Source organism: Miniopterus natalensis, chromosome 7 (genome assembly GCF_054644295.1).
Source record: "Miniopterus natalensis isolate mMinNat1 chromosome 7, mMinNat1.hap1, whole genome shotgun sequence".
In the NCBI taxonomy this organism is placed as follows: domain Eukaryota; kingdom Metazoa; phylum Chordata; class Mammalia; order Chiroptera; family Miniopteridae; genus Miniopterus; species Miniopterus natalensis.
In genome coordinates, this window is record NC_142087.1 from 79,258,350 (window position 1) to 79,269,630 (window position 11,281).

The following is an 11,281-nucleotide window of genomic DNA, read 5'->3' on the forward strand; positions in this document are numbered from 1 at the left end:
GGTTAAGGCCACTGGGCCTGGGGTCAGGAAACGAGTAACGAGGGTGCCATTCACTCATCCAGCCCTTCCTTCACTTCTGATGTTTATTATCGAATAAGTGGGAAGATCACAAAAGGCGCCTGAAAACAAAGAACACCCTCATGGTTTTACCACTAAGCTTGAGTCAGAGAAATCTGTTTGCATTTCCAAAAAATGGTGTAGCTGGAGGCATTAGGTTGCAGCCAGACCGAGGACAACAGAAGCCATGCTATCACCTGGGGGTTTTGGTAGGGCCATCGGCACATAGGTAGCAGGTGACAGTCTCAGCCTTCACCTCCCGGTCAGCCAGGGGCCGGGTGTGGCGAGTCCCACTGCTCCAAAACAGGAAAGGTGATGTGCCGGTGGCCAGTGCAAGATGGGGACCAAAGGTGCCCCAAGAAACAGTCAGGTGAGGAGATTGCCATCAGTCGTGACTGAGGGACACTGACCCTTTGTGCCTTGGGGATGAAGGGAGGTGAAGGTCTGCTGGGGTTGGCCCATAAGGGCACGTCCCCTCACCCTGCCTGGGCGGCATTTCTTTGTCCAAGGGCTTTCTGTGGTTATTGTGTGTCAGATTTGGCGTTCTTGGGGCAGGGGGGCTGAAGTATTGGGAATTAATGGCCAGGGGAGCAGTGCTCAGCCAGTGACATATAGGACTGGTGCCCGAATCAGTGCCTTGGGACAACCCCCAGTGGCCCCAGCAGCATTAAGTTTGGTCACTTGGGTGATAGCTGGTACAACGCGCCCTGTGCTGGCTTCTCTCACTTCCCACTCCCCACCAGGTGACCCATGGGCTCACCTCCCAACTAAATGTCCTGCATTCCTCCAGGTCTTAGAAGCTCACTGTCCACCCCCATGACACTTAGGCAGGGAAGACAGGCTGTAAAGCTAACACTGCCTGACGAGCGTTTTACAGGGAGATGAAGGAGCTGTGGGGAAGCCACCAGGCTTGGCCTAGAAAGAGCAAACACCTTTGTGTGGGATTATTTGTCTGTCGGGGCTTTTCTGCAATGCAGGAAACTCTTAGAGGAATTCAGAAGTGTTTATCGAGTGCTTCCTCTTGCCTGGGTACTGAACTGCAATGCCAGGGCCAGAAAGGCTCGGTCTCTCATGCAGTTCATGGTCTGACTGGGAGACAGATGGCAGGCACTGCTCAGATAACTGAAAAACAGACATGCAGGCACAGTGGTAGTAAGTGCTGGGAAGGGGAGGTGAGAGGTGGCCCCTCATCTCAGGGCCAGGATGGCTTTGCTGAGTGGAGCTGCAAAGCATAGGGAGGGAACAGGGTTCCAGCCTGAGGGCCCAGCGTGGGCTCACGTACCAAGGGGAGGAGATGTGTGCCGGAGGAGCCACATGAGGCCCCTGTGACCTGTCCACAGTGAGTGAGGTGGGGTGGCGGGAGAGGAGATGCAGGGAGGCGAGGCCCAGGGGAACAGATTTTGAGAAGTACTTTCTGTGGCCATGCGCTGATTTTCTCCTTAGAGCTGTACAGCCAGTGATGGGCTTTAGCAGGCTCCGCTGATATGATCAGATTTATGTTCTGAAGAGATCACTCAGCTTACTGTGTGTGTCATCCAGTCGGAGTTACTCTAAGGATCCCCTTCTGCCCTCCCCCCTGCTCCCCCCCACTGGGACCCTCGGCTGGAGCCAGGAGCAGGAAGGCCATGACAGACGTGACCGTCATTCCATTTGAGCCAGCCATCTTACCAGTTACCTTGCTGGTTCCAAAAGCACTTTACCGCAGGAAGAATGAAAGGGGCTTGGTTCGGCTTATATAACAGTTGGATTTCCCTCTCGGCTGGAAAACGGCTCCTGTCAGCCCATCAGCCGCTAAGAGCACGCCTTGGATCTGATAAACAGACGCTGGCAAATGGGAGGCTTGAAGGTGGTGCCAAGCTCTGTGGTTTGGGCTGGTCCTATGAGGGAAACAATCGAAGCAGCTAATGATCTGCAGGAGGGGAAGTAGGGGAACTCGCTGAGACACAAAGAGGCAGTGTGGGGACCGGGACAAAGGCAGACAGCGGGTGCACAGCCTTGCAGACTGCCACCAGCCCACCCAGCGGGGCGCCATGCTCGCAGGCCAGCCTGCTGATTCACTAATCTTCCTTCCTCTGGTGCCTCCTTGGGAGGTACGGGGCTTGGGTGGGGCTCCAGGGGTGGGGTGGGAAGGAAGGCTGGTGGACGATTTCATACAGAGCTTTCGGGGACAATAAGCTGTCCTTCATGTTTGATGATTCGACTTAGAAGCTATAAAGCCTTTGCTTGTTTTCCCATTTGGATGGTCCTGAACTGAGTGAGGCGTCTTCCTTCACCCAGACTTCCTGTGACCACAGTCTGCCTGGAGCCTGGCTGAGGGTCCATGAGGCAGGCTTGTTAGAAGGTGGTGGAACCACCCAGAGACCCCACTCTGAAATTCTTTGAGGACAGAGGACAGGGTCACCTGCAGGTAGGCCAGGCAGATGAGGTTGGCTGGCCCGGGGTGGGGACTCCCGCTCTTCCTCCGGGCTCCCCTCCTCCAGCAGGCTGGCCTGGGCTTGCCGGCATGGCAGCCACAGAGCACCAAGGAGGGCAGAGGAGAGCACAAGGCCTCCCGAGAAGCTGCCTCAAATCGGGGCACCCATCCTCCAGCCTTTCTTCCCTGCTTGGGAGGCTGTGGAGAGTCACAGAGGTGAGGCAGCCGTCCCGTGGGCAGGGGTGGAAAGGGGTGGAAAGCCAGGAGAAGCACAGGGCAGCCCGACGTCTCTGAAGTTCCCATGACGAGAGAATACCCTTATCATTTAGGTCACCTTGGCAGCCCGAAGCACTCCTAATGAACACACCAGTGCCCCCTGAACGTTCTCACCAGTCTTTGCGTGTGCAAGGCCATGAGCCCCTGCGTGAGAACCCCACTCCTGCTGCTATACTTCTTGGTAGGTCCGGAAACAGCACTGCTGGGCGCTGGTTGTCCTTCAGGGTCTAGGAAAATAAGCCCTTGAGTCTTCCTCCAGAGCCCTCTGCTCTCCAAGATCCGGCATGGGGCTAGGGCAGGGTTTCTCGATCGTGGCACTATTGATATTTTGGGCAAATGCTTTCTCATTGTAGGGTGTCCTGTACACTGTAGGATGTTTAGCAGCATCCCTTCAATGCCAGGAACACCCCCTCCCCAAGTTGTGACAATTAAAAAATGTCCCTGGGGGCAGAATCGTCTTGTGTTGAGAACCACTGCATCAGAGGGATGACCTGGGGCAGACCTGAACGCCGTCTGCCGAAGGGCCAGGTCTCCCGCTTTCCTTCCACACCGCGTCTTGACCTGTGCCAAGGCTGCACCGCCTGAATCCCCCCACAGCCTGACGCACTCGCCCGGGACTCTCCCTCGAGGGAAGAAGCCTCTTCCGATGGCCCCAGCAGGTTGCCGGACACACAAGAGGATTGGGAACCCCCCTGGCCAAGCTGGGACTTTGAGCAAACGTTCAGGGGGCTTCTCCCCGTTGTTCTCACAGTTAGACTGAAACAGGACCATTGCTTGAAGGCTGGGTGATAGCCACAGACCTGCACCAAAATCGGTCATGGAGAGCAGGCTGGAAACTTTAGAAACAAGAGCCTGCTTCCTTGCAGGAGCGCCATCCCTCGGATAGGAGATGAGGTAGGTGGGAAAGACCGAAGCCCAGCTTTTGGTGGAGTGGCATTTCCAGCACCGAAATGGGCCTTGGGAGTACCGAGATGAAGTTGCTAAGACCTTGTTGCAAGGAACCGTCCCCGGGTAAGAGGTGGGCCAGCAGCCAGCCGCAGCTCCTCCCGAGGGGTAAAGCACCAGCTTGGTCTCTTGGGGGAAACTGGGTGTGTTGGGCTTTGTCTAACATCTTGGAATGATTTATTTATTCTTCTGCTCTCAATAAAACCCACTGGCCTTGTGAGGACCTTCCCATCATCACAGAACTCTGTTTTGTATAAAATAAATTGGATCCACTGGCGTCTGACTCATCTCCACTGAATGCAGCGAAAAATAGTGTTTTGTGAGGCATAGTTGCTGTCCAATAAGCAGGGAGAGGCTTCGCTTTAACAACGCCTCCTGCCCTGTGAAAACAGGACGTTACAGCGGCCAAGAGCAAATGAGTTTCTCACTGGCTGGGGCGAGCTCCAGGCCCACCCCGGGCCCACCTGTGGGCTGCAGGTCGGCCTGCCCAGACTTCTCCGCAGCTCCTGACAACCCGAAGGTGACCAAGCCTCTTTCAGTGATGCCCTCCCTTTTGGCCCAGCCTTTCTGGTGCCAACAGTGTCCCTGCTCTTATTCAGAGAGAAGGCTCTGTCTTCTCCTTCATCTCTCCTCTTGGCCCCCTCTCTTAATCCTTGGAGGGCAAGCAGTGCACTCTAAATGTGTTCTTTCCTCAGATAAATTGAAAAAAGGCGGCAGGTGCCAGAAGTTTACAGCCAGCACCAAGATTCTTTCTTCCTGGCCCAGCTTTGAAAAGGAGCACTGTTTTATGATTCTCAAGCACAAGTTCCTGGCCCAAGAAGCTTCCCGAAACTTATTTCGTTGCAGGTGAACAGAAGCCCTATGAGAACTGCCTCAGATAAAAGAGGAAATTTGTTGAATCATATTGTAGAGAAGATCAGTGGCTTCAGGCACAGCTGAATCCAGGAGCTCAAAGATGCCATCGGCAATCTTTCTTTAGTTCTCAATTTTGCTTTCCTCTCTTGATTTCATTCTCAGGTGGATTAGCCCCTTCAGAGGGTAAAATGCCCACCACCGACTTTAGGCTCACATCCTATTACTGTAGAAACTCTAAACAAAATGGATATTGAATAGGCAAAAACGACACAGCTGCTGGCCACAAAAACGACACAACTGATAGATATCCGTGCAACTGCTTGTACTTATAGAAAAAAAAAATTATATTTTCCAGTCCTTCCCAAATGTTAAACAATGAACATGGGCTTAGTTAGGGATACTTTGGTTGCAAACAACAGAACACCCTCTCAAACTAGCATAAGCACAAAAATCAACTTTTTAAAGAATTAAGGATCACGGTGAGGTGGGGTGGGGGAACGGAATGAAGGGCAGACCTTGAGGCCTGACTTTGTGAGGGTGTGATGGGGAAACCAGGAATCCACTAAGAATCAACTTGGAAGCCCCCGTCTCTCTCCAGGCTCACCGCTGGCTGTGGGGTTGACTTCGGTCTCTTCCCTCTACATCAGATGGCTTCCTTTTCTCTGTTCACCGCAGGCCACAGGCCACTGCGGGCAGCTCCCCCAGCCCGTCAGAGGCCACTGAGAGCACACGCTCCTCTCCAGCGCCCAGGAGAGAGGATCTGATTGGGCCGGCTTGGGTGAGGGCCCACCCTACATCCAACTTTTAATTTTAAAATGGTTTTAAATTTCCGGAAAACATACTGCACATCCAGTTTCTCCTGTTAACATGTTCGTGTCGTGTATTCGTTGTGATTAACAAGCCCCTGTTGATCTTTGGTTATTTCCTGAGCTCCACGCTCTGTGTAGATCTGCTGAGGTTCTTCCCTGGCCCAGGACCCCACCCGGGTTACCACGTCACGGTTAGGCGCCAAGCCTCCTTAGCATCCTCTGGCCCTGAGTTCCTCACTCTCTTTGGTTTCCATGACCTTGACGGTTTGGAGGATGACTGAGCATGTATTTTGTAGAATGTCCTTCGCTTGAGCTTGACCTGATGTTCTTCTCACAAGTAGACTGGGCCGTGGGTTTGGGGAGGGAGGCCCTGAGCTGACATGCCCTCCCGTCATACCATGTCAGGGGTACATGCTGTCAACACGACTTGATGCTCACCTCGGTCACCTGACAGGTCGTGTTTGCCAGGTGTCTCCACTTGACCTCTTAAACTTCCATTTCTTCCCTCCTTGCTTCTTGTCAACTTGTTTCTTACCCTGTTGTTGTCATTGATCTATGAAGTACCCATGACATCAGTCTGTGCCTGCATCTGATGCGAGAGGAAATAGAATGTCATATCAGTTTAAATGCATTGGGAGCAGAGTTTCTTTGTTTCATTTTTAAAAAACCTTTTCAAAATATGGGGTTTCCTCAAGAGAAGAGAGCATTCTGCCAAAACACCTTTGCGCTCCAAAATGAAATCTGGAATGAGGGTTGGTTTCTTTCCTATGGTAATACCATTCAGATTTGAATGACTTACCAAAAGAAGTAGGTTTCTCTCAAACCTCCAGTTTCCCAGTATTTTGAATTTATGGCGGAGGGGGGTGGGGAAGAGTGATTCAGATGATTGGGGACCCCTGAGTTTTCTTGGGAACACATTGAGTGCACTTTAGAAATAAGTTGTTGCCTAAAGAAACTGGGCTTTAAGCCTCCCTACAATATAAATGGAAATTTCATTTTAAACAAACAAACAAACATCCCCTCACATCCCACCGCTGTGTCCCTAACAACCTAACCATTACTATTGTTTTTTCAAGCAATTTTGAAGAAATAAAAAATTTACATTTTTTCACTATGGCAGCCAACCTTTTTTCTTTTCTGTGTTAAAGCTGCCAGATACTACTTGCCTTAAAAAAGGCACTTAGAGGTACCAGGAAGAGGCGAGCAGGATGAACGAAGGATGACACTGTTTGACGGAAGTTTATGAAAGAAAATACTGTACAATACCATGCATTGCTGGGGGGTTGATAAGCCTGGAATGGTGGGTTTTGCCCACAGGAGCATGGTGCCTACTCAGGCCCCAGTCTGCTTCTCTGGGTACCTGGGAAGCTCCTGGGAGCTTAGCACGTCCTGGGCTGGAGCATGGACAGGATGCATTTGTGCCCAACACCACTTTCCATGATAATATTCTACAAGCTGTCTGCACGTCTGCACTCTTCTTGTGAAGGACAGCTATGACAAGTCACTGCCACCCAGCTCAAAATGACTTCAGCAAAATTATTCATTCATTGGCTGCCCAGATCCAAGGCAGGGCAGTAACCAGGAACTGAAATGGCCCGCTGTCAAGGACGGGCCAGCGATTTCTTGAGTGAGGAGAAATGGGCAGCCACTTGAGCAAGGTGACCTTGCCTAGCCAGCTTCCCCACATGGCATGTTGGCTGGACTGCTGTGGACCATGCGGCATGCTTGTTGCCACAGAGCCCAGACCCCACTGTCATCTACTGAGGCATTTAGGAGACCTGCCTGGCTCACGAGCACCGTGGCCTCCATTGCCACTCTCATCTGCTGCGCCTCAGGTGCTCAACTCAGAACCATTCTGTTCCACCCAAAGGGCCTGTGGGCCTTCCTGGGTGTGAGCCCAAGCCCAGACCAAGGACCAAAACTGAGGCACTGGATGCCCGGAGAAAATGTGGGCTTCTTAGGAGGGATATCCTGGGTGTAGAATTTCATGGGGCTCAGGTAGTTTTATTTTTTTATTTTTGTTTTTATTTTTAAAAAATATATCTTTATTGATTTCAGAGAAAGGAAAGGAGAGGGAGAGAGAGAGGCAGAAACATCAATGATCAGAGAGTCATTGATCGGCCACCCCTTGCACGCCCCTGACCGGGAATCGAACCCCGATCGCCTGGATCCTAGGTCGGCGCTCAACCGCTGAGCCACGCCCGGCCGGGCTCAGGTACTTTTAGAAATAGGCTCATGTAAAGTGCTCTCTGTCCTGGTGTTGTCACTGCCTCTGCTCCCTTGTCTTCATGTTTGCACCAGCTTCTGACCCCGTAGAACCCCATCAAGCGTGTCAGCTGCAGCCGGTTTATACATCCTTCGGAGAGCAAAGGAACGCCCGGCCGCATATTTGCACATGTCCGTGTATATACACCCTCCATTCCCACCTGTCCACACCTCATGCAGAATGGGGGCGGGGGCCCTTTCATGCCCACCCTTCGCCAGCCTTGTCCCAGAGGCTCGAATACAAAACCCTGTTGACAGCTTTCTGTGCATGCTTGACGGGATTTTCAAGAGCAATTCTGAACACACCTAGTTCATTTTATTTTATTATTTATTTCGATTTCTAGAAAGCTTATTTTTCTGTTGGGAATAACTGCTTTTTGTAGTTTTCCCAAATGATTTGATAAATTTCACAGTTTTTATATGCCTGACTGAGATCCATGAAATAACAAAGTACAGTTCCTACCAAAGAAACAAAGGCATCAGACACACTGAAAGGCTCTGATTAAACTGCTTTCCGTTTTCAGGAATAAGCCTGATTACATAGTCCTTTTAGATGGTAATTTGGTAAAATTTACATAGAATTTTTAATCATCCTTGGTTTTCCATGATGTTTTCTTAGGCACCATTTGACCAAATGACAGCTTTCCAGAAGTTGTAGTATTGTGACGTCAGTGTCACAGCAGTTTTATTTAAAACCAGAATCCGGCTGAACGTGGCTTTCTTTTTAAAGCTAAAATATATGCTTTGTGTACAGTTATAAAACATTGATATCTTAGTTCCCCATTACTTTTATTTATTTATTTTTAAATACGTTTTTATTGATTTAAGGAAGAGAGAGAGAGAAACATCAATGTGAGAGAAACGTCAGTCCGTTGCCTCCCTCACACCCCCTGACCAGGGACTGAATTCAAAACCTGGGCATGTGCCCTGAATTAAACCGGTGACCTTTGGGTGCACAGGACGCTGCTCCAGCCCACTGAGCCACACTGGCCAGGGCCACATTACTTTTAATCAAGACTGATTATACTGTTGGTAGAAAGTAAATTTATATATTAAATGATGAAACTTTAGGTTGTAATAAAAGTGAAAAAGAAAAGGAAAAAAAGACATCTTTCTGATTAAGATTTTATGGAATAGAATTTGTATTTAATCAGAATGACTATGGACCCTTTTCTGGTAATGAAAGCATGGTGTTTTAACCCAAAAGAAGCCAATAGAATCGTTAAATATTTTCTTTTTTGTCATCTATTTACTATTGCAACCTCGACTAGGTATATGTAGTGCATTAACATGAAATCGTTTTTAAACATATAATCTCTTTTTTTAAAAATTGGAACCTAGGCCAGTCGGGCGTGGCTCAGCGGTTGAGCGTCGACCTAGAATCCAGGAGATTGGGGTTCGATTCCCGGTCAGGGCACATGCCTGGGTTGCAGGCTGCAGCCAATGACTCTTTCATCACTGAGGTTTCTGTCTCTCTCCCTCTCCCTTCCTCTCTCTGAAATCCATAAAGATATATAAATAAATAATAAATAAATAAATACTTGGAACCTATCCAGTAAGACCACATACGGCTAGGCAGGATGCTGGAATGACTGGTGTGCAATGTCTTGGAAGGCCTTCATTTCTGTGCGCATAAACTTCCTGTAGTTGTTTTCCATTCCCATAGGGCGTCATCGTGAGGTTGGATGCATGAAGCCGGTGTGAAGTTTTGCGATGTACTCGTCCTGGGTTCCAGGTCACTGAAGATGAAAAAGGGAAGGTGAAGCTTCCTTAAGGAAATGATCTTCATGTTACATGTGAGTCTTCCTGAATTAATTCTTCTCTTACGTCTGAGCCATAGCCCTCTCCATTACCCTCTTCTGCCTGCTGACCCTCTCTTAGTTCCAGATACACACTCAGCCGACAGCGATCTCTGATGAAGTGACCTTGACTGGCTCTTACAATACCTAAAGGAGACGACTAATCTGATGGGTACAGAGGATTTTGAAAACCCTCTAAATCTTCTTCATCAACCTTGTGTACATTTCCATACGTAAGCAGCAGTGTAGGCCTCCAAAGTTTTGCCATGAAATAACATTTAGTAGTGATAGATTCTGAAAATAGAGTCTTTATATCCTTTATTTCCTGGCTTTTCAAAATTGTCAGTCGTTTCCTCCAGGTGACGAGTTGTTCAGGTAGATCCATTGTAGCTCTCTGTAGTTTGGTTTCTGCCTGTGAAATAACATGGTGGTCACATGGGTTTCCCTGACCTATTCTTTCTGAGTTAACTGTTTAGCTTCTCGATTCCTTACTGTTAATGTTGCTTTGAGGTCATCTTGTTTCATTTTTACAATGATTCCATAAGCTTTCTTTTTTATTTTGTTATTATTTTTTAAATTTATTGCTTTTAGAGAGAAAGAAGAGGACGGGAGGGAGGAGGGAGAGAAAGAGAGGAAACATCGATTAGCTTTCCCATTTATTTATACATTCAATGGTTGATTCTTGTATGAGCTTGGACTGAGGATGGAACCTGCAACCTTGGATAATGCTCTAACCAACTGAGCTACCTGACCAGGGCCATAAACTTTCAATGGTTCAACTACTTTGGCTTCAAGTCTTTCAACCTCTGCTTGTAGAAAATCCTAAAGTTTGGCAAACTCAGCAAAGTTTTTCAGGTCCTGCTTTAAGTTGGGGGTCTCTGTAGAGGCATACATGTTTATTTCATTCACCAGGAGGTATGCTTTGCCTCGCACTCTGGCAGTTTTCCACATATAAGTAGTAAATATTTGGCACTGCTCTCCAAAAAGCTTCTCCACATTTGTGACAGGATTTTGCAGGTGTCTGGTTTGAGCATCCTGGTTTTCCAAGCTGCGCTTCAACATCTTGTCTCACACACCACTGTGACCCTGGGTTGGGGCCCAACGATGGGGCTTAGATGGGCCGGGGCATGGGTTGGGGCAGGAGCCACTGCTGCTGGAGCCTGAGATCCCACCCCCAGTTCTTTTTTTTTTAAATCCTCACTGAGGATATTTTTTCCATTGATTTTTAGAGAGAGTGGAAGGAAGGAAGGGAGGGAGGAGGGAGGGGGAAAGAGAGAGAAACATCAATGCTCAAGAGACACATGGATTGGTTGCTTCCTGCAGGAGCCCTGGGATTGAACCTGCAAGTGAGGTACATGTCCTTGACTGGGTATTGAATCCGCAACCCTGGGGTCCACAGGCCAGTGCTCTAATCCTCTGAGCCAAACCGGCCAGGGTCCCAGTTCTTTTTATATGTACTGATTTAGAATTCAAACTGGGTGATTCTTGGGGAGAGAATATGGAAGAAGACAGACAAGGTCCAGGCCTACATGGAACTTACATTCTAGTGGGAGTTTTCAGCTTGGCACAGCCAGGATTCAAATTCAGTCTTGTTAGGCTTAAAAGGCTTTGCATCCATCCTGAGCTCTGATGAACTGAGCTAATTCATACCCACCAGGGACCAACACTACAGTTCACAAGACGTCTTGGAACCACACAGTAGATGGGAAAACATGACAAGCACACAGGAAACAACTAGAGGTTAATAAGACATTCCCTGCTTGTTACCTGCGGGATGTAAGGCATGTATTTAACCACTGATCTCAGCTTTCTCAGGTCCTATAATGGAACCCAATATAATAGGTCCACTACATGGCGTTCGT

The 11,281-nt window shown here is 48.9% G+C and overlaps 1 pseudogene; it reads right to left on the reverse strand.

Annotated features, from left to right (window-relative positions):
* Positions 1–9,469: 9,469 nt before the first annotated feature.
* On the reverse strand, positions 9,470–10,481 carry LOC107538074 (CBY1-interacting BAR domain-containing protein 1-like; annotated as a pseudogene).
* Positions 10,482–11,281: the final 800 nt, after the last annotated feature.